At 36.9% G+C, this 21872-nt stretch overlaps 1 protein-coding gene and 1 pseudogene across 12 annotated transcripts in view; both read right to left on the bottom strand.

The window, feature by feature from the left end:
* TENM3 (teneurin transmembrane protein 3) overlaps nt 1–21872 on the bottom strand; it is a 2524603-nt gene that overhangs the window by 2176503 nt on the left and 326228 nt on the right. The window lies entirely within an intron of this gene.
* On the bottom strand, nt 19106–19257 carry LOC132356759 (U2 spliceosomal RNA; annotated as a pseudogene).

Below are 21872 nucleotides of genomic sequence, written 5' to 3' on the forward strand. Positions count from 1 at the left end.
ATAGAAATTTGAATCCCTGGCCTGTAAACAACTAGTTCCATTTATGATGATTCTGTGAATGGCGTTGTGGAATTCCATACTTCCGGCTGATTCCTACTACTACGGTGAGGATTTTAACTGAAGATTTCTTCTTTCATAAAAGGTTAACTTTGCTCAAACACTTCTTTTTTAACACCCTTTCTTTGCTTCTGGGAAAGGATAGGCTGCAAAAACACTATACTCCAAACTAATATATTAACTCTTCCCTAATTATCATGGAGTCGTTTTCATTTGTGTCTTTGTTCCCATCATTTCCATTCTAAAATATCCTCCTTCTCTTTTTCATTCAAATATAATGTATCCTCATGACTCAGCTCAAATCTCACCTCATCATTAATACCTTCACTGATGAGGTCTTCCCCCGAAATGCTTATCAATATTTGTAGGTCCCATTCATTTAATACATAATTACGTGCATCCCTTTTATTACTTCCAACACTTCCATTGCTCACTTTCTTATTCGTATATGTCTTCTCTCATAACCCTACAGCGAATTCCTTTAAATGACCAAGTATTAAATGATTTGGGGATCCTAGGGAACCATGCATTCAACTTGACCTTTCAGTCAGTGAGAATATACATCATAGTACTTGAAATATGACAATCACATTCAAAATAAGCTAGCAGGCTTCAATCAAGGACCATAGATTTTGGGAGCTAAAAGGTATTTGTGATAGCTCTCCTAAATATCGGTAACGAATGTGGAGTCCCAAGGAAGCTATGATTACTCTTTATATCCAAATTCTTTAGTATGTCCAGTAAGAGATGGAAAATAGTACAATTAAATATGGGGAATAAACTAAAAGCTAAATAATGAAATGTGATATGGTAGGTAACTGCAACATTAATTGTAATCCACGGAATGTATGAGTAATGGAACTATACTTTGACAGTATGAAGAACAAAATGTGACAGGTTATATAGCTCTCTTTATCTAATAAAAGCACCACCAAATTTTGCAAATGAAGGAAAAGGAAAGGTTATAAAATAACCAAGAACCTATTATGGTCAAGACAATATCACTGTATTATCATTTAAATTCCCCAAGAGTCCTATGAGATAATGTTGCCTCTTTTACAGATGAAAAAAACTGAGTCTCATTGAGGCTAAAAAGGTAGTACAAGTTCTTTTTAATAATTAGAATCAAAGCCTGTCCTGGAACTCAAGTCCACTTAATTCCAAAACCACTTAAAATTTTAAAGGGGGGAGGGACAAGATGTCCCCAAGCAAGAATAAGATGGTATTTATCAAAACAGCTTTGGACCTGCTCAGGGTTTCAACTCCGAACCACAGTTTTGGGGAAAAAAAAAAAAAAAGACAAAATGTGTCATTTCCTAGAAGAGTCTGAAGTGGAGTTGTCAGTCATCTGCTTTTAGCATTAGAGGATTTTTAAGATGACTCTCGTGGAACATAAAATCTTGAGCAGACTGCTTCCCAGTGGGTTTGCGAGGATAAATCATCTGCAAACCTACCCCGAGACAACGAAATTAGTTAACCTACTGAATCGAGTTGCTTACCGTTCTCCATCTGGATGATATACAGTGCCAAAAATAACAATTTCAGTTTTGGCATAATTTATATTTAGCCCTTTTTTCCTGAAAGCCACTGGCCAAGAATTTTATTTGAATCTTAAAGTCAGTACCGAAATATAATAGTTAAGACGCTTAATAACAGCCTAAGGAGAATGTTGGATTGCCTGTTCGCTATGGCAGAGGGATAACCAGTAACCTAGAAATTGTGTAAGTTATTACTGTGTATTCCCACTGAATGGCATCATTCTCATTGAAATTTCTTCTGTAAAGAAGTTTACTCGAGATTGCTCTGATTCTCAAGGGTGTACTTTTGATAACTGCCTTTTCATGGTGCTTGTCAACTTGGAAATTTAGCACCACCAGGTGCAGCTCTGAGAAAATTAAAGAGGTGAGGTTCCAGCCCATAAAGTAAGGGTCCTCTGAGTTTTTGGCCAAAATCCCCAGATAAGCTGATCTATCTTTTTTATTATTTTTTTTAAATTTTATTTTATTATTTTTTTAATTTTATTTTATTATTTTTTATTATTATTTTCTTTTATGCTCTAATAATATTTTATGTAGTTTTCTTTTTCCCCAGTGGCAATCATGTCACACTCTTATTGTGTACAATGTCCCCACTACCCCTTTAGATTTTAAGTACCTTGAGGGTGGGAGGTCTATGTCATTCTTTGTGTACCAAGACATCTTTCAATGGAGGCAGAAACACACAAACACACACAAACTTGTTGAATAAACAAATGTCACAAGATATTAAGTTAATTGAAATAAAATTCACACTGATCCAAACAGACAGGTGATTGTCTATTATGAGCAAGAGAAGAAAAATGGTGCCAGAAGGACTAGCTGTGCCTCAGAATATCACATCAAAGAGGACGTGGCCTAGAGTTTATACGTAAAATATGATTCAGTTTTGCAGAGGTCTCCAGCCATTCGCTGGGCATAGGATGATCCAATGTCTAGTCTGAGATGGAAAGGGCAGAAACTGGAGAGAAGGGTGAAGAGAGCTGATCTACGTAATTATATTTAAGATATTCCCAGTATTTCCTCACTATAATTTTTCCTCAGCTGTTCCTCTCCAAATGGGAACAAAATAGAGCAGTAAAAGTCTACTATTAGGCAAGTAACAGGTATAAGTATAGGTTAAGGAATTTCAAATATTTAGCTTTATAGCTGAGGTGATGATCACAAGTTACAAAAAAAAAATCATGGGAAACTCTCCACATCATGAAATTCCCAAGCGCTGTTTCTTTGCTCTACTCCAGATTTCAGCAGCCATTCACATATCAAATTAGAAGACATGAAGTGTGAAACCAGAGGGAAACCCTAAGTACTCTAGTGTTTCTTACCTGCTTACACCTCACGGTCATTGTCAAGAGTCAAGTGGCTGAGTGGCTGGAAGTGATGGATCCAGGATCAATATAATACCATACACTTCAGGGAGAGGTTGCAATTACTGCCTTGGAGAGCACTCTAGCCTGATTTCAATATTAAGTCAATGCTCTAAATGCCTGAAGTTTGATCGGTGTTACACTAGCTAAAATGAGAAAAGATATTTTAATCTGATTCTTAAGACAGGTTAATGTGTATATATGGGGTTGGTTACTATTAAAGACTATTAAAGACGTAAAAACTGAGGAAGGCAGCCAGCACTAAAACCACTTCTCATGAGACAGTATTTATAGCATGCAAATGAAGTGATATAAAGCATCTTAGATGGACCAGGTGCTGTTTTGTCGTTTTCATTTCAATCTATCCCACGATGTGCAAAGGTACCATAATTACACCCTTTAAAAGTCTATTTATTGGATAATGCAGGAGAAATCATTTATTTTAACTCTGGTTGTAGAAAACAAACTGTCTAAATGATGCTGGGAGTAGTTACAATAACGAAGCTTTCTTTCTCCTCAATAAGTGGCCACCCCCCTTCGAGTTCTAAGCCTGAAGGACCTGTTAATCTTGTTAAGATGCTAATTTAATGTGGCTGTCTAGATCACTAGGGCTTCCTACATAGTCACCAAGAGTTTAAAATAAGAGGAATTATGCTAACAATAAAAATGCTTCAAGCCTCTATGTATTCTTATCAGAAAATTGCTGAGATACGTTTTAGAAAGTTTTATTTTCAGCAAGAATGTCAACTGCATTCTAATGAATGTCATGCTCAATACGTTTTTGCTGCTTCACAGATGATTTTCCTAACACTTTAAGTGAAAGTAGACATGAGTTGAGTCAATGTCCTTACTGACAAAGGCCAGAAGGCCGCATTTTCAGTTTTCTGAAAATAGGACAGGTATGTCAACTGGAAGAAAACATCTTGATTTGTAAATAAAGTTTTAAAATACATGCCATTTTGACCTATGCTGCACAAAAAGAAAAAACTGCATAACTAACTATTTGTTTATAAATACCATTTCAGGAATTTCATAGGCGTCAACATAAAGTGGTTGTGGGACTTTCTACAACTTAAAGTATGTTTTCCTATATATTTGACACAATTTGATAATTTTTAATTAAGGGGCACACTGTAGAATAGGCAGAACACGGACTTTTGCCTCAGACCCAAGTGGGACGTACGTACATACAGTCTCCATCACTTACCAGCCCTGGTACCTTTGGCAAATTGAATCTCTGAGCTCCTGTTTATACACTTAAGTAAAAATAGCAATTCTTATTTAAATAAACATTGTGAGAAGCGAATTGCTAATACATACAAATCACCTAATAGTTCCCACGGCTCAGCAGATTCTCAATAAACGGGATGTATAACATTACTATTAGAAAGAGGAATATAATCAGAGAAAAGGATAAGAAGAAAAGTAGGGTTTTCTTTTGGACAGCAAATGTTTTTAGTTTCTGCTAGATTGAAGCAAGAGGTAAAATACAGATGATTTCCTTCATGTATTGAGGCCCAACAACGTTAGCAGCCCCCACACTCTGGTTAATGCTCATCATCTAAGTGAGCAACAAAAATGTGACTGAGTTGTAGTCTACTTTTGAATCTACCTTTCCCCCAGAAAATCCAGACTAGGACACACGGAAGAACTCCTTTGTCAAGCTGGTGGGCTGAAGAATGTCACACGAGGAAACAGGAACAGACTTTGGGGTAGGTTTAGTAGATGTATATGTGGGCGTATCTCAGAGCAAGAAGTGTTTTTAGGAGAAGGTGATAGATTGGTGACCCCTGTTGGTAAAGGTTTGGTCACAGAAATGGTTTGGGCTGAACCCAAGGGAGTTACTATATAATTCAGGAGATCATTTTTCCTGAATGAGTTGGAGATTGACAGATAGCAAATTGGGAGAAAGAATAGGAAGAAGACCTTAGTTATTGAACATTCTCCATTCAGGAAACACTCAGGAAGCGGACCACAGCGTGGAGGTGTGGCGACAGCAATATGTATAGTGTTAAGAGGGGAGGGTTGACCTGGGTGAATGGCCAATTTGTGAGTTTTCTCCTGTTGGTCTTATTATATTGCAGAACTTGAGGTACAGGGGTCAAGACCCTTCAGATAAAAAAAATCCAACACTGTGAAACACAACGGAAAATACCTAGTGTTTGATCAAGCAAAATCACCACGGATTTAGAGAGCTGGAAATGTGCCTGACTCATGGCAAAAGGTAAAGCAATGCCCTGCAGATACCAAGGGGCAACTGCACAGTCGACTACAGCTCCCTCCCTAGAGCTCATCTCAAGGCCACAGCGGACATCACTCCCTTCTTTACCGTACTTTCTAGAGCCCCTCACACTCAGCCTTTATTTACGGTGGTTCAGGTGAGTAAACGGATGCTCTGTTCCAGACGTCTGCTCATGAGAGTTCTAACGCCCGGTAACCATGCTGTTCTCAGGCCATGGGGACTACATTTGTCCAGCTACTCTCAAAATTAGGCAAGACGAATGAAGAGATGTTGGGACGAATCACCTTTGTGTGAAGGGAGGAAGGTGAAACATTTCTCCATGAGCATGTCTTATGAAAGCACCCCTGTCTCCTCCTGATAAATCAGTGACTACTGCCGCTGCCAGGAAGGGGGCTCCTTGTTGCCCGCTGGTCTCCTGGTGTAAGATCCAATTAGCCTGAGCGGCAGCATTACTTCAACTCTAAGGGCTCTTGCTGTGTGTCCTGGTTCTCTATAAAAAACAGAAAACCTGCAGAGCCCGATGCTGGACCGCTAGGAAGAACAATTACCCCAAGTGAGTCACTGGAAGTGATACAGACCCACACCTACTTTTATCACTGATCCCCAGGGCCTATGCATTTTACATGCAGGATGTCATCTCAACTGTGTACCTCAGCTGTACCATCTGTGGGCTGCTCCATCACTTTACCAGGTTGGCAGCCCACGGATGGCTCGATAGGCAACCAGAATGGTGGCTTCAGTTGTGCTGTGCTCACAGAAGCATCTCCTTTAAAGATGAAATACAGTTAGTTATCAGTATATAAAGCTAAGCATATAATTTAAACATGATTTTACAGTAGTAGTGGTTTATGAACAGGTAGAAACAGTCATGCTAATAAAATGTTCCAGATGAAAGCTGTCTTTCTTTAAAGGATAATTTTAGCTATTGCTATCCTGAGGTAGTAATCCTACTTGGCTCAAATATTAATCACTGGATAAGCCAACTTTCATTGTACTTACAGTTTTCCCACTGGTTTCCCTGATCTAATTTATTAGTTTTGTTAAGTGAGTACATACTGCAAGCAGATGAGGAAGTTTTAAAAAATTGGTACGGGGTTAAAATAAATGAAAGAGTGAATATTGCGTGTAATTTGGAGCTAACCCATTTTCACAGTGTTTAAAAGTTGAAATGTTAATTTTTTTCTGTTGTTAAATATTTACCACTTACTGAAAATGGAATTACTGAATAGAAAACAGATGAGTAAAGCAAATCAACTATGTACAGAGCTTATCACTAGTCACTTGGAATATATTTTAGTATAGCTTTATATCGTAAGACCTTTTATATGGTATCTCAACGTGTGCCAGGCCCCTTTCACTCGTATTACCAGAGTATGTGTAGAATGGTCCTATGTTAACTACCTTGTCGGCACACATTCAATGTACTCTAACAAGCTATTAAGCCTGATTTTTAACAATGCTAATTTCTTTACAATTTACAGGACTTTTCACAGTTTAAGAATATATTTAAAAAGGAGCTCTACAGGAAAAAAATACTCATCAACAGACAATACAGGATTGACCTCTTGCTTTTTATGTTGCTGACTTTTTTTTTTCCCAAACATATGGCTATTTGATCAAATTAGATTACTTATTTGATACTTTAGGTATAGTATATCATTATAATGAATCAGCCTGCTGAATTTTAATGTACTTGTGACAATTACTAAAAGAATTAAATGTCTAGTGAAACCAAGCTGTATTACTATTCTTTTAATCATTCAAACACTATAGATTCTTTAAAAGTTATCAGTGCTCATTTTTATTGGGGTTATTTTAATCAAACACCATTTAACTCACATGGATTGATTCACGCTATACTTTACCGACAAAGCTAAGTATTTTGATTCTTTAATGAGGCACATCAAAAATATTATCACCAAGTCACGTAATTGCCACGAGACTTAGTTTGCCTTTCCTTAATATCAAGTATGTCATTACCCTTCCCCTGAAAGTCTAAAGATTCAGATACGAAAATGCTGAATGGCAGCGTTATAAAAACATGTATACATTTTGATTATTTCATCTCAATGAAAAAAGTGAGCTCAAAAAGATGACCCAGAAATCACAAAACTTGAGTTGTTTTCACTTTCAAATCTATCTGACATTCAAAAGTTAACTTGAGAACAGTAATACTCCCTGGGTTACATTATAACTCTGATACTTTGCAAACTATAAAATTAACGCACTCAAGCATTACTTTCCCATAATAAATAACAAAAGAATCCTGATATTACTGAAAAGAGAAAGTTACTTTATAAAGCAGACAAGAGCATAATTAAATGATAATGTGTTATGCTCTAAAAAGAATCACACTTTTTAAATACAGAAATACAAAATTTTTAAAAAGGGGCTAGCAATATAGAGCTAGTGTGCAAATATTAATTTTTACTTTTATCATTTAATATATATACCAGCAGAAAAACATGGGATATTTTACCACAGTGAATGCAGACATCATGTTGCGGACAACTGAGAAGTTGTCCGGGATGAAAGCACACTCTTACAAGAAGATTTTTAAGCAGAAGCCTGAAGGAACCAAACATTTATGGATAAGTAAACCATGCCAGTTTTACTTGTGAGAGTGTTCCAAGAGAATAGTTTTGCTCAATACTTAAAAGAAAAGCACCTGGGACCTTTATATTGGAACTGTAATATTATGAAGTCACTACGTAAGTCAGGTGGAAAATCATTCCTTTTTCTCCCTTTCAAGTTCAAGACAGTATTTTGTCACCTAGAATCATAAGTACTAACTCAGTTAAAGGAATCACTGGCCAAGATGTTCTATGTTTAGACTCTGCCTGTCTAACTCCTAGGCACCCAGCTTCTAATAATGGGTACATGGTGTTTCCAAGGTTTATGGGAGGGAAAGGAATAGCATCTTTAGCGAACAGTATGCTTGGTCTCACGGTCTTCTAGTTACTTTTCAAGCCTACTTCTCTGCAGTGCCCAATACTCAATCTCAAAAAGCAGATGGTAAAAGCCAGCATTTGGAACTTTCAGGCATGAAATGCTGAAATTCTTCTGATGTTCTAAGAAAAGCCAGGGGGCTGGGTAGAACTGAGCTTTCAGTCAGACACACTGACCAGTAACTAGACACCTAAGAATTATAATGTGAAACCTGACCCTAAATTGCCTTCTTCGGTGTAGACAATTCAGTACCTGTTACATTTTCCCCCTTCATTCTTACCTACTCAATAATAATAACCAGAATTTGAAGAGTGCATCACCTTCTATCACCTTGCAGAATCACTTGTTGTTGAAACAGATATATATATATTTTTTTTTCCAGTGAGCTCTTTGCCCCAGCTCAGAAGGCTCTGCAACTCCAACCCTTGACTGACTGTCCAACTTCATTTCCTGCCAGTTGCCCTCTCACTAATTAAGCAGACACACACGGAAGGTTCCTCCAGTGACACCAGCTCTTCTCGCCATTCAGGGCCTTTGCCCCTTTCTTTACTGTCTGCCAGGGAAGCTGTCCCCCCAGATCTTCAGGCTGTTTCTCAAGTTCCAGGTCTCAGTAAATGTCAAGTCCCTGGAGAGACCTTCTCTGGGCACCCATCTAAAGCCTGTTTGACTCTTCTCTTTCAGGGTGCCCAGTTACCACTTTCACTGTAGAATTTTTTATTTAATTTGTTTATGTCCCATGTCCCTAATTAGAATATCATCTCCATGGGGTAAAAAAAAAAACCCCGCATTTGTCTTGTGTATATTTGATTTCTAGAATCAATGTGTTCTGCAGATGTCAAGTGCATGTAGGTGCCTGGCAGTCAGCGGAACTGACACACTCCTTGGCCACAGGAAACTCACTGTCTATGAGGTTGGGGGTGGCAGGGGTGGGGATAGGGCTTCCAGTAGATAGAACCCGACAGAGAGAGGTGCCCGGTAAACAGATCTTTATTAATAGGATACGTAAGTTTTCTGATTTCATTATTATCATTCATTTCAGCTATTACCAGGACATTACTTTAGTGATAAATTTTCTCTGGGAAGGAAACTGAATTTTCTTAAATAGCTCCAGATTATACATCATGCTTTACAATGTTGAGGTGAATTTATAAACAAACAGAAGGATTTTATAAGTGGGTACATACATCAGTGATTTTTAAAACTTCAATGTGCATCAGAAAACACCTGAAAGGATTCTTAAAACAGGATTCCGGGTCCCGTCCTCACAGTTTGATTCATAAGGTTAAGAGGCAGTTCTAATCCTTTCTCAGGTGACGCTGATACTGATCAAGCACACTGAAAACCACTGCGTTAAATAACAAATCATACATCTGAAACATTAAGGTATGATTTCCCATTACTGTATATATTTTACTCCTGGCCCTCATCCCGCCCACACTCTTTTGCAATATCAGAGTAACTGAGGTATTTGAATTGTTCCACATCAGAGGTAGATTGTTCGGTAACATCTCAACTGCATAACTAACTAAAAGTGTAGAGGATTTGAGAGAAACTTTCTAATGATGGAGAGACAAGACTGTGTGACTTTTCTACCTTTCTGGGTCAATGTTACTGTATGACAAATGTGGCACTTTGTATTTATGATTTTAATCTCATCTTCTTCATATTTTTGTTGACTATGTAACTCCTGTGAAATTACTAATATTACATTTGAGCTCTTACACTTGATTAATTTAATTACGTGAAGATTTTTTCATTAAGAATTTTTACATTTCACTTTTATTCAAAGTATTTATTAAGCTACATGCAATTCGAAAATGTACGTGGCAATTTTCACATCTTTAACTGGCTTAAAAATATGATATACTTACAAAGAATACTTTCAAGCCTTCTTTTCCAAGCAAGTATTTGAAAAGTATGGTATAAGTGGCATAAACTACCATAGAGGACAAGGCAGAGTAATAGAGTGTATTGCATTAGGATGAAAAGGAAATAAATTGCATATAATCTGTGCTCTAAAAGACAATTTCATCAAGTGGATATTGAAGACTTCCTTTTAGACTGAAGACAGACAAGAATAAAGAAACATTGTTACAAGGATGCAGGGGAAAGAATAGTTTAGATAACCAGATACATGGAAGCTCTGTAACAGTGAAGAATATGTGGCTGGGAAGAGAGGTCTGGGTGTACTTGCAGAAAGACTTAACTGCCACATACAGAGGTGAAAAATGAATGTAACAGGAGAGTGGACATGGAAGGATTTCAAGTAAGTGACAGACACATTCAAATCAGTTTTTTAGCAAGATGAAATAATAGGTGGGACTGGAGTAAAACAAAGCTGGAAGGGCAGAAGCAAAGAAAATGGCATTTCAACGTCCAGACAAGGATGATCACAGTAGGATTTGAGAGAAAGAAAGTGATTACTGTTTCACCATCAGCTGTGAAGTTAACCTTTGATATCATGAAACCTGACCGTGGTGATGAAAGCTGTGGGAGCAGGTTATGTAAAAGGGGAAAGTTAAAGCCAGGAAGTACCTGAACTCTCTTAAGAATATTTAACTAGAGAAGGAGGTTCAAAAGATTTAAGGACTATTTCCAATTCTAAAGATCAAAAGAAATGATCTATGCCAAGTTCCCAGCAGTGGGCCCTACGAAGTAAGTGATCAATATGTACAAATTCATTTTCCTATTCCAGTGTTTGCATTTTCTAACAAGGTGGGGTGAGAGTCAAGAGGAATAAACAGAAGACGCCAGTGAACCAAGGATGAAACTTAATTTGGCGGACAGTGAAGACAAAGAAAAGAAGAATTTTAGTGTTCAGGAGGACTCGAGACACAGGAAAGAAAGAGGTTTTGCCAGAGACACAGGGGCTCACAAAGCTAAGGTTTCGGAGGGGGAGCAGCTATGCAGAGAGTCACGCTAGGGGACAACACAGGAGTCTTCTAGTGTACGACTGGCTTCTAGTGGAGATGGCGGGAATTGCTGCGGAAGATGAGACTTACATCAGAGCATTAGATGAGGCCACCATATGGATTTTTAAGTAGCAGAACATTGGCTATAAAGCTCTGAGCAACTAACAGAAGTTCTTAAGAAGAGTGTTTTGAAGTCAGCAAACAATAGGATTCAGTATACAAAGATGTTTTAAAAAGTTCAGTTTGCAAAGAAGAAACACCGTCCAACCATTTTGACTGAATCATGAAATGTTATTTCAATAGGCAGGTAATGCCAAAGAACAAGATTATCCCTCTGATCTCCCTCAAGTTTTGGAAAAGTAGAAAAAGGTTTCCACTGAGACAACTACAGAAAAGGTTATCCACTGATGATTTCAAAGCAGAACAAACTAACTCTGAGGAAGCTGTCTCACAACAGATAGCACCCAGGGACTGCTATCCCTGCCTCATCGTGGCAGTCACAGTGTTCAGCAGGTGAGGAAATTGCAGAGCTTCACCTGACGAGCCCAGATTGCCCAGATTCCCAAGTTTACGGCCGGATTCTGCTTTGGAGACATCCTCATACAATGAATTTTCTGTAACTTGCAGGTAGATCTCTAAGGCCTCACACTGCCTGCGTGTCTCTAAAGCCGCCCACGGCCTTAGTGCAGGGATGTATTCCCTCCAGCACACAAGAGCCCGGTGTGCCGCAGGAACAAAACACAAAACACAAAATACACAGCCTGAGATCAAAGCACAGGCAGCGATATGTGGGCTGCGGCGGTAGATACTCCTAATTGGCAAGCTCATTAGCCAAGCCCAACAGGCATCTCTCTTGTCTGCCTATTACTCCAGGGCAAGTAAGGAGGTATTTTTCCTGCCTATTACTCCAGGGCAAGTAAGGAGGTATTTTTCCAGCCTACCTCACAATTTAGAGTAACCGTGGGAGCCAGTTCTGTTCAATGAGACATCAGGGTATGTGTGATGGGCACTACCAGATTCTTCCTCTAACCTACCCCTTAGTCACTGCCCTTGCCCTCTACTGATTTTTGCCTGTGAATATAATAGTGATACCTCGAGAGGCTGGAGCTGTATTGTGATCATAGAGCAACAAACAGGGAAATGAGAAGCTAGTAGTTAATGATGGATACTAATAAGAGCCTTGATCCATACGACAGCCCAAGAAGCTGAAACACTATTAACAGTGTTCCTACAAAATTCTGTGGAAAAATAGTGTTTCTAATGTTTCACACTTTATTTTTTCCCATTACTCGCAAACAGTTCTGACTTGTCCAAGTGTCCTAGGATAGATTTTAAACCTAGCACAGCAGCAGTTGATAACATGCCTGAGGATGTTAGGAGTAGACAAAAAGGCTAAGTACCATGATGTTGACAAAAAGAATTCTGTAGCATCTTAAATACAATACAGTGTATTAAATATATGAAAGCAACCATCATGGAGGAATATCAGCTATGTAGTTTGTGTGTGCGGCCAGGAAAAAAAAAAAAATCTAAGATGTTAAAATATGGGTTTAATTTTTTTTTTTTTTTCCAGAAACATCTTAAGTGCTCTGGTAGAATTACTTTCCATAATGAAAAATTGGAGTTATTCAGGTATAAAGCTTTTAAGGGGGACTGTCATGATGGCAGCTTGGTGGGCCAGAGTTATCAATCTAATATCCTTAAGGGGATGTGAAGAGACACAAAATGCTTTCTTCAATAAGACTGAACCTTTAAAACGCACTGTGAAATTGCCATAGGCAAATTTCAACGCTAAGTCTCAGAGTTCAAAGTAAATGATAATCAAGTTATACGCATTAACTTCCCCACAATGCAACCATGAGGCACATTTCCTGTTGAGCAACTGAAAGAAATGATGAGTGACCTGAGGGGAAAGAAAATGGATCATGAGTTTACACTTCACAGGAGTCAGAAAAAGTGTTGGATGAAGCTGCAATATCTCAACTCAAGGAAACAGTTTTAGTGAGGAAACAGCCTTCAATTAATGTGTTTTAAGTTGCTTTAGTGTTAGTATTTACTTCGATGTCTGTTTTCTACAAAGTGCACATTCTTTGGCAGTTTCAAAGTATACAGTATCTTAATGATTTCTTTTCAGTTGGAGTATCAAGTAATTCTTCTGTTCTAGTGCTGATTACCTTTGGTCTCTCTAGGCCATCTTATAAATCCAAGTTGCACTGCACAAGATGTGTTTCAGACTTTATTGCCCATACTTATTACTGCAAAAAAAAATTCAGAAGGCCCTTATACTGCAAAAGATGTCAATCCCAAGATACCAGCTGAATAGATCCAACATTTTTTTTAAAAAAACATACACACGTAAGATTCGTTACTTATGCACTCAAAAGATAGGTTGTTTAGAGTTTTGGAGGTCAGTTTAAAATTCATTGACTGTGTTTCAAGATAACTTTGGGAACAAGTATTCATTTTTCAGAGTAAGAGTTAAGCTTGACATTTGGAGGGGTTTCATTTTCAACAGAAATGCATATGGCAGCCTCTGTCCTCCAGTCATCCTGTCAAGCCAGGGTACTGAAGCATGGATTGTAAATGAAACAGCACCCACTGTTCAGAGACCTCCCTTGTATCAAGTTGCAATAGTTCAAGAAATGACAGCCTAAGGCTTAGAGATAAACTTACTAGGCTTTTCTCTTTAGTTCTGACTTTTTAGCTCCATTCCCTTTTTATTAACTTCCTCAAATTTTAATACATGTTATCACAGGAAAATGAAGCCATTATTTCCTTCCACCTGATTACTATTCACATTCTTCCCAAATCAGCACAAGTGCATTTACTCACATTTTGAAGTCTTATTTCTTTTTTGCCTTAATGGAAAGGGCATTGCTGTCACAGGGAAAGAGTTAGAAATTGGAAAATGGAAAAAAAAAATAATGCATAGGTATACAGCTGTTAGTAGACATCAGCATTAGTTGATGCAACATACAAGAAGGGCACATAGTAAAATGGAAATTCAAAATCTTTATTGTAAAATGAGTTCAAATTCAATTTTAATTGTCAAGTTAACACCTCTACCTTTGTTTTTAAGAAATCTTCACTTGGGCTTAAAATGAGGTTAACCAAAAATTTCTAGATTACATTGAATACTGTATTTTTTAAAGATGTTATAATAAATAAAAATAAAACTACTTTCAGCTGTGATTCGATCTTTGCTTTCATTTTAACCCAAGCAAGTAGTATATGTATTTTCCTAGTTCAGTTTCAGAGATCATTGCTCACAGCTTGTAAGTATGCATGTCAGTGATCTTAAGATTTTTGATCTCTAACAATATGAGACCAGAGCGAGACAGGGGGGAGAAGAAAACGGCTCAAGGTGAAGGGTTAGGAGGGGGGAACAGGGTGCGAGGGGCGCACGCTAAGACATTAACCGCGCTGACAGATGGCGTGACCACTGAGGTCGCAGGAACATAACCCATCAAAAAAAAAATCAGATTTATTATCTTGCTGGCTTTATGCTGCTTATTTTATTTTTTTGCCAGCATGTGTCTTTTTTTTTTTAACGTTTTTATTGGAGTATAATTGTTTTACAATGGTGTGTTAGTTTCTGCCGTATAACAAAGTGAATCAGCTATACGTATACATATATCCCCATATCTCCTCCCTCTTGCGTCTCCCTCCCACCCTCCCTATCCCACCCCTCTAGGTGGTCACAAAGCACCGAGCAGATCTCCCTGTGCTATGCAGCTGCTTCCCACTAGCTATCTGTTTTACGTTTGGTAGTGTATATATGTCCACGCCACTCTTTCACTTTGTCCCACATGCTGGTTCTTTAATTAAAGTCCTAATTTCCCGAGTTAAAGTGATGTTTGAATATACTGTGCCAAATTTGGGTTTGCATTATGGCTCCAAGTCAAAATACTGCTTGTGTTCCTAGTAATAAATAGCCTACAATAATTTAGTAAGAACAAGCCATGTGAGAGACAGAAACTGGTCCAAACAGGGCTGTAAAGATGGCGAACCACCTCCTTACCACCTGGAAAGACAGCTCCTAAGCCTTCTCATGCATATAATCTCTCCTTTTGTTAATTTCTACAACATTCCTTAATATTTTCATTACATGCAGTTCTTTCTTACATTGAACCCAAGTTCTTAAGAATTTGCATTGATTTCCTCAAGGTCTCCCACCATTTCAAAAGGATATTATACTAAGCACATTTTCCCTTAACACAGAGAATGATCAAGAAAAGAAACATGAAATGGGCATAGGACATAATACAATTAAATACAGAAAAAGCTAAATTTTAAAAGGTTATCACTTTACTGCTGAAATTTCTTTTAAAGTATCCCCTTTTAATATGCAGATGACTTAAAAAATTCAAGGAATACTTCATCCAAAGTGGCAGTGTACTAGGCAAGCCTGAGGCATCTAGAATAAGACAGATTGGGTTTGAGTCCTGCTCATATACTTCTGTGGCCATGAGCAAAGTATTTAACCTTTTTACGTCTCCATTCTCTCATCTGTAAATTGGGGTATCAATGTTACCTGCCTCGTAAGTCGTTCACAAGTATTCATTTAAAGAACTTAGTAGGACCTGGCACACAACTGTAACCAGATTATAGTTTGTTGTAATTATTAAAAGCATAGAGAATACTATATGGCTCAAATATTCTCCTTGGCTTATAAATATAGATTTAGATATTCTGAACTGTACTCATGATTAATATATTCATTCATACTAAAATATATTATCAAGAATTAAGGCTCTTTTATTAAGAAGCATTACAGAGAAATGTTGCAAAGTAAAAGTCTACCTAGTTTAAATTCACCTTTCATCATTTTATAGCTGAGCTATAAGGTTAGAACCCTTATAGGAGAGGTTGACAATTCAGGTCAAGTTGTGAAATCAATTTTATCTTTACTGCTTTCTCACTTTTCTCTTTTCAGATTCGCCATGCCAACCCTTTCCAAGCCCTATTACAGAGGCACCTAAAGGACAAACAGCCCTGAACTGTAAATTAGATCATCTGACTTCTAGAACCAACTCTGACTTTATCTTGTAAACTTGGGTCACTTGTTCAACCTTTCTCAAACTCCTCATTTACAAAATTAAGTGCTGGGATTGGTGATGAAGTTCTTTCCAGCTCTAATAGGTGATAGTTCTGTTCCATTAATAGACACACCATTTTCCAGAAGAGCTTCAGATTTTACGTCAAATTTCCATTTTGATTAAGGAATGAAAATGTAACATGTTGGTGATTCTCAATTTGATTTTAGCATGAACTCTTAGACAGAATCCATAACTTTTCTGTCACTTTTAATTATTAAAACCAGTCTAGTTTAAAGATTCGGTCTCAGCTTCAATATAAATTCCATCCCCTCCCCTATGGTTACCAGAACCCTTGACTGCAAGTTCAAGTGGCCTCAGTGGTGTTGGGCAGGGGGAAGCTGCATAGGTTTGCTCTTTGACCCCTCTGCCCACCTCTGCACTAGAAGTGGGAGATCAGGGGGTTTCCTTGGTCTACTATCATGGTTACCCCCCTCCCCATTTCTTCTCAAAGCCCAGATCAGAGAGCAATGGGGCTGGCAGAGGCAATGAAGGTGTAGGGGGCAGGGCAGGAGTTTTTAAAGGAATTTATAGATCCTGCCCTAGCTTGCTTTGTTTCCATCTGTTTCTGGTTGCCTTTCTGGAAAACCTAACATCTTGAAAGAGCTAGACCTTCCTGCAATAAAAACTAATATACTTTCAATAAGTTAAATCACAAAGAAGGGATAACTCAGTATCTATGCATTAAAAAAAAAAAAAACAAAAACCTCTACCTACTCTCACTGAGAATAAAAGGAATTAAGGAAATCAACTTGTTTTTGTTTGTTTCTGTACCAAGTTTACTCAGCACTGCAAAGTTCTGGGCAACTGGATAAAAAGAAAGGTTTCATTTTTGATCAGGCACCTTTATGATTCCTTTCAAATATTTTTGAATTTCATATACCTCCTTTGAAGATTATTCCCAATTTTTCAAAGGACACTAATCTAATCAACACTATCAGCTGTAATGATACGGTGTTTTATGTAAGGATTTCAATGATTTCTAAGAGATGTTGTAAAATTAGAGTATTTAAATGTATTGTATCTGCAGTTCTGTTTTCCAAAAGATTTTTTCTTCTTTGAGATAAGTTCTTTAAGGGTATGTTTTTCAAAGTGGCTTTTTAGAAATGTTTTAAAGGTTTCATTTTAATCTGGCCTGGAACAGCAAGATTTCCACATTAAACATGGAAGATGTAGAATTCATGAACAAATGACAGTATTGTTCTTGAGCAGTTCTACGGCACTTTAACTTGTTTTTCTTAGTCTTAAGAATATAATGCAGATCCTGGTTGTTGAAATGCATTATAGTCAACTTTTTTTCCCCTGACCTTTATCTAAAGACAAATTAACCAATGTCACTTATGATGAGTCACTGATTCTCTTTAGCTATGCCATTTCTTATAGTTCAATGGCAGTGAAATGTCAAGAGCATATTTGGCGGTTTCTGTGGCCCAGGCCATCAGTACCCAAGGTGGCCATGAGGTGTGAAGGCCTGGGGAAGGGAGTAATCAACAGGCTGACACACAACATTTGATGGCACTGTCCCTCTTTTCTTATCTTCCCAAAGGCAGATTATCAAACGTCTTAGCCTCTTTTTCCCCTCAACCATATGGTCTAAATTCTGAAGTCTCTTTGAGTTCACTGGGAAGGGCAGGGTTTTTTTTATGGTTATTTATGCCCACTGCCTGATATATTTTAGTCTTTAATAAAAGTAGAACAATGAAATGTTAAGGTAAGCCTTTCAAGATTTTTCAAAAAATCACATTTTTATTTATATTTGCTCTCAAATCCTTAAACAATGATCAGGGAAAATAAGAATTGAGAAGCCTTTCTGCTGTTTACATTTATAAAGCCAATTTCAGAGATTTTTCTAAGAAGAGTGCCCTCTGTTTACAGCTGAGTCGACGATCTTGTCTCATATAGGCATTTAGTGGGCAAAACATTCTGCACCTTAACAAGTCCCTAGTGCAAACCTAAAGAAGAGTGATGTCTCAGCAATAACAACAGCCCACCATTATGCTCTTTTTTAAACACATTTACCGTGTATGATATTGACAGATAAGAGCTTTTATGGCTTAGAGCATGCTTCTTGGGTTCATATTCTTTAAACTACCTCTTCCCTGGGATTTCACCACTTCTGACAGGATATATTAGACGTTTTGGTAATAAGGACAGACATTTGTTTACCAGTTCGGCATCACAAACCTTTCAAAAACAGTATGCAATTTGCTTCTCAGTGTCATGTCAGTGTACACTGTATAGTTCAACAAGTCTCAAGTTGAGAAGCAGTCTATCAATATGACTAAAACTGCTTAAATTGTTTCGTGTAACATCTGATATGCATATAAGCTCTACAGGCTCACCTGACTACACTGGAGGCCTGTCACTCACTTCCTTTACACACATGTTCCCTGATTATTTGGGAGGAAAAGCTTTCTAGGTGGCACAGCAGGTGACGGGAAAAGTGCAGTCACCTCTCACATCTGTAAAGGAAATCGCTTCTCTTAATGAGTCAGACCAGAAGTGTGAGCGAGTTAGATGTGATCCTCAACCATGTGTGTAAAACCACCATCTAGAACAACTGGCACCTCTATCTCAAAAAACAAATAGAACATCTAGACCATATCGATGATTATTTCACTATAGGATTTTAAAAATGTACACAGTGCCTACCTATGATTTACAGTAGCTACCACATGCCCTTAGGCAATACCCTTTGGGAAGTAAAAAATATTAGAAAGGTTTTATAAAATAAAGACATCTAAGATGGTATGCAAATAATGGATAAGAGCCAAACCAAAAAAACCAACAACAACAATTAAGTTGAAAACAAATTTGTATTCAGTCTGGCTCTTAATGTAGATTTAAAATAGCTGACATTTCAATAGGTGAGAAGTGTTTTAATATAATTAAAATAAAGATTTCAAATGTCTGTGATATACTTTACATAACATTATTTTAAACATAATGTTCATTTTCCAGATGTTACAATATGAATATATAACAGAATAGTAATATTCATAAACATTGAAATGTTGAGTTTGAATATATTGCTACCAGACTTTTCAAAGTTTGTTTGTGTAACTATACTTGATCTTAGCCAAAAGGCCGAGAAGCGATTGTTTGTGTAACTATAAAGGAAGAGTCTAATTGTTATCCTATTTTGTGAGATTAAAATTTCTATGATATTTGGTCCATCTGAACACACAGGTAACGATTTTATATCACTTTAACATGATCTCATATACCTTTAATATGTTCATTATCAGACACATCTTTAATATCTATCTTTTGGAAGCTGGGCTTGCCTGGATTGTTTCCTGCAGTGATTTCTGTTTGCAAAGATACTTTAACAGCAGCACAATGAAAAATCATTCATTCAGCATTCATTCATCGTCTATTTCTTGAGTATGTTCTTGGTAACCAATGGTTAAATCAACAGTTAATACAGAGATGAAGCTGCACCAGCCTTCAAAAAGCTCACAGCTTTATGCATAGATATAAAAGAAAACCAAGGTTTGTAAAACAGCGTTAGAGACATATGCTACCAGCATATGGTAGGTCTAGGTGGTTCACTTAAAGGTTCTGGATGGATTAACAGGACAGAGTCAGAGAGGAGGTACCTGAGCTGATTGCTGAACAATACCAAGTTGGGTGGGCAAATGGTGGGCTATTCCTTGTACAAAGCATGGGACATGGGGGCAGACGGACATGTTTGTTGAACCACAAATTCAGTATGCCTGAACATTAGTGCCTATAGAAAAGAGGTGGGGCATGAAAACAGGGACCAGGGATTCACTATGACTTGGACAACATACTAAGGAATTTAAATTCTATCCAGAAAGCAAAGGCCAATTGCAAAAAGATGTTAAGTTGAGCAATAACATAATTCATTTTGTGTTACAGAACTATGTATCTGTCTCTAGTGGGAAGGATGGATTAGAGGTCATCGCAATTAAAGACTGAGGGTTTTGTTAGGAGGATGCTGTAATACAAGAGAATTCATAACCACTAAAGTACATCAGTAGATGCTTAGGAGGTAGACTCAATTCTCAGCATGTGGTGACTGACATTTTGTTTCTTTGTTTTACTTATTTTTATTTTGGTAGGGAAGGAGAGAGAAAAACTTTAAATATAAAGTTAATACATTCTTACTATAAAATAACCCAGGCAATTTAAAATTATAAAAAGGGAATTAAAATTGACCATAATCTTGCTTAATGTTATCATTTTTACCTGTACTTTCATATTATATTTTTCCTATTAATGCAACTTAGATTATGTTTTATATTGTATACATACTTCATTTTCATCCATTAAAATATTTAATTCAAAAAAACTGGTGTAAGTTTATCGTAGTGCCATATTATTAACTCTAATTTTGAACCTTGAAATTCTTGCTGATTTTTTAAACTGTATCTGCTTTGCTTAACTTAGTGTATACTTAGTATACTACACTGCAGTTTGTCATGTCTGTCCAAATATTTCTACCTGATATTAAATGTTAAATTTAGCAGCAATTCAATTGCTTATAGGGATGGAGTAGTTTATATTATCACTACATAAACAAAGCTGAGCTAACTGGAAGTTCAAGTATTTTAAAAATGTATTCTAGTGTTCCAAACCTAATTTAAAGTTCTCAAGTTTCCTAATAACTTACTTATTAATGTTAATGAAATATGGGATTAAGATATATATTTGTGAAGAATATGCTTTAGATAATGGAAAATATTAATGGACTTATGGCAATGAATTGATTTGTAAAGAGCTAATTCAAATTGGATTTAAACTGGCAAAATTGGACAATATGTCATAAATGGAAAATCAATTATGTAAGTAAGGTAGAAGGGGAAACCAATACTTTAGAAAGATGAAGTTCAAGTTAACATGTAGCCAGGAAAGATGATGAAACAATGGACACCACAAATATGATTTCCTGATTTTATCCAAGATAAAGTATCTTCTAGAATAGAAGATGATCATGAAAATAGATTTCCTTAATGGGCTGACAAAAATATCGCTTTGAGGCCATGAGTAGAGAAATGAAATTAAATAGTTTTTGTTTAAGTTTGAGATTAGACCTTGTGTTTCCTTCAATCAATAGAAACTATTCTGTTTTCTTGCTCTAATTCCACATTCATGAAATAATCTTTCTGGACTAACACTGATATTCTTAACTGGGTATATGTTTGTTCTATCAATTAATCAATGAATATTTTTGGACCTAGAATTGACATATCAGCAAGAAAGAGAACATGTTAGTTTGTGTTTTTAAAAATGTGCAATAAAAAATATAAATTCATGTGAAATACAACCATAGGCCTTTGAAAACTATGCCATAATAAAGAACATTTCAAATTATGTATCTGTATAAACACCTAAATACAGATACACACTTAAGGTATGTGTATAAACACATACCGGTCAACAAAAGGAAACAAGAAAACCTTCTACAGTATAAAATTATATTGGCTTTCTGTTTGTGAATGAGAATGATGTGAATTGGTGCAGTATGAGCTGACGTCTTACCGTCTGATCAATGCCAGACAAACTAGGAGATCACAAACAATTCAGTATAAAGCGAATGTTTTTTACTCATTAATCTACCAATTTTAATTGAGCACCTTCTTTGTTTCAGCATATTCTAGGCTAGTATCATTGCACTGAGAAATCAGAAGTTTCTGTACATTTCCAACTTATTCTAGCAGGCAAGGAAGGCAAGAGTAAACGTATCC

Source organism: Balaenoptera ricei, chromosome 21 (genome assembly GCF_028023285.1).
Source record: "Balaenoptera ricei isolate mBalRic1 chromosome 21, mBalRic1.hap2, whole genome shotgun sequence".
NCBI classification, from domain to species: domain Eukaryota; kingdom Metazoa; phylum Chordata; class Mammalia; order Artiodactyla; family Balaenopteridae; genus Balaenoptera; species Balaenoptera ricei.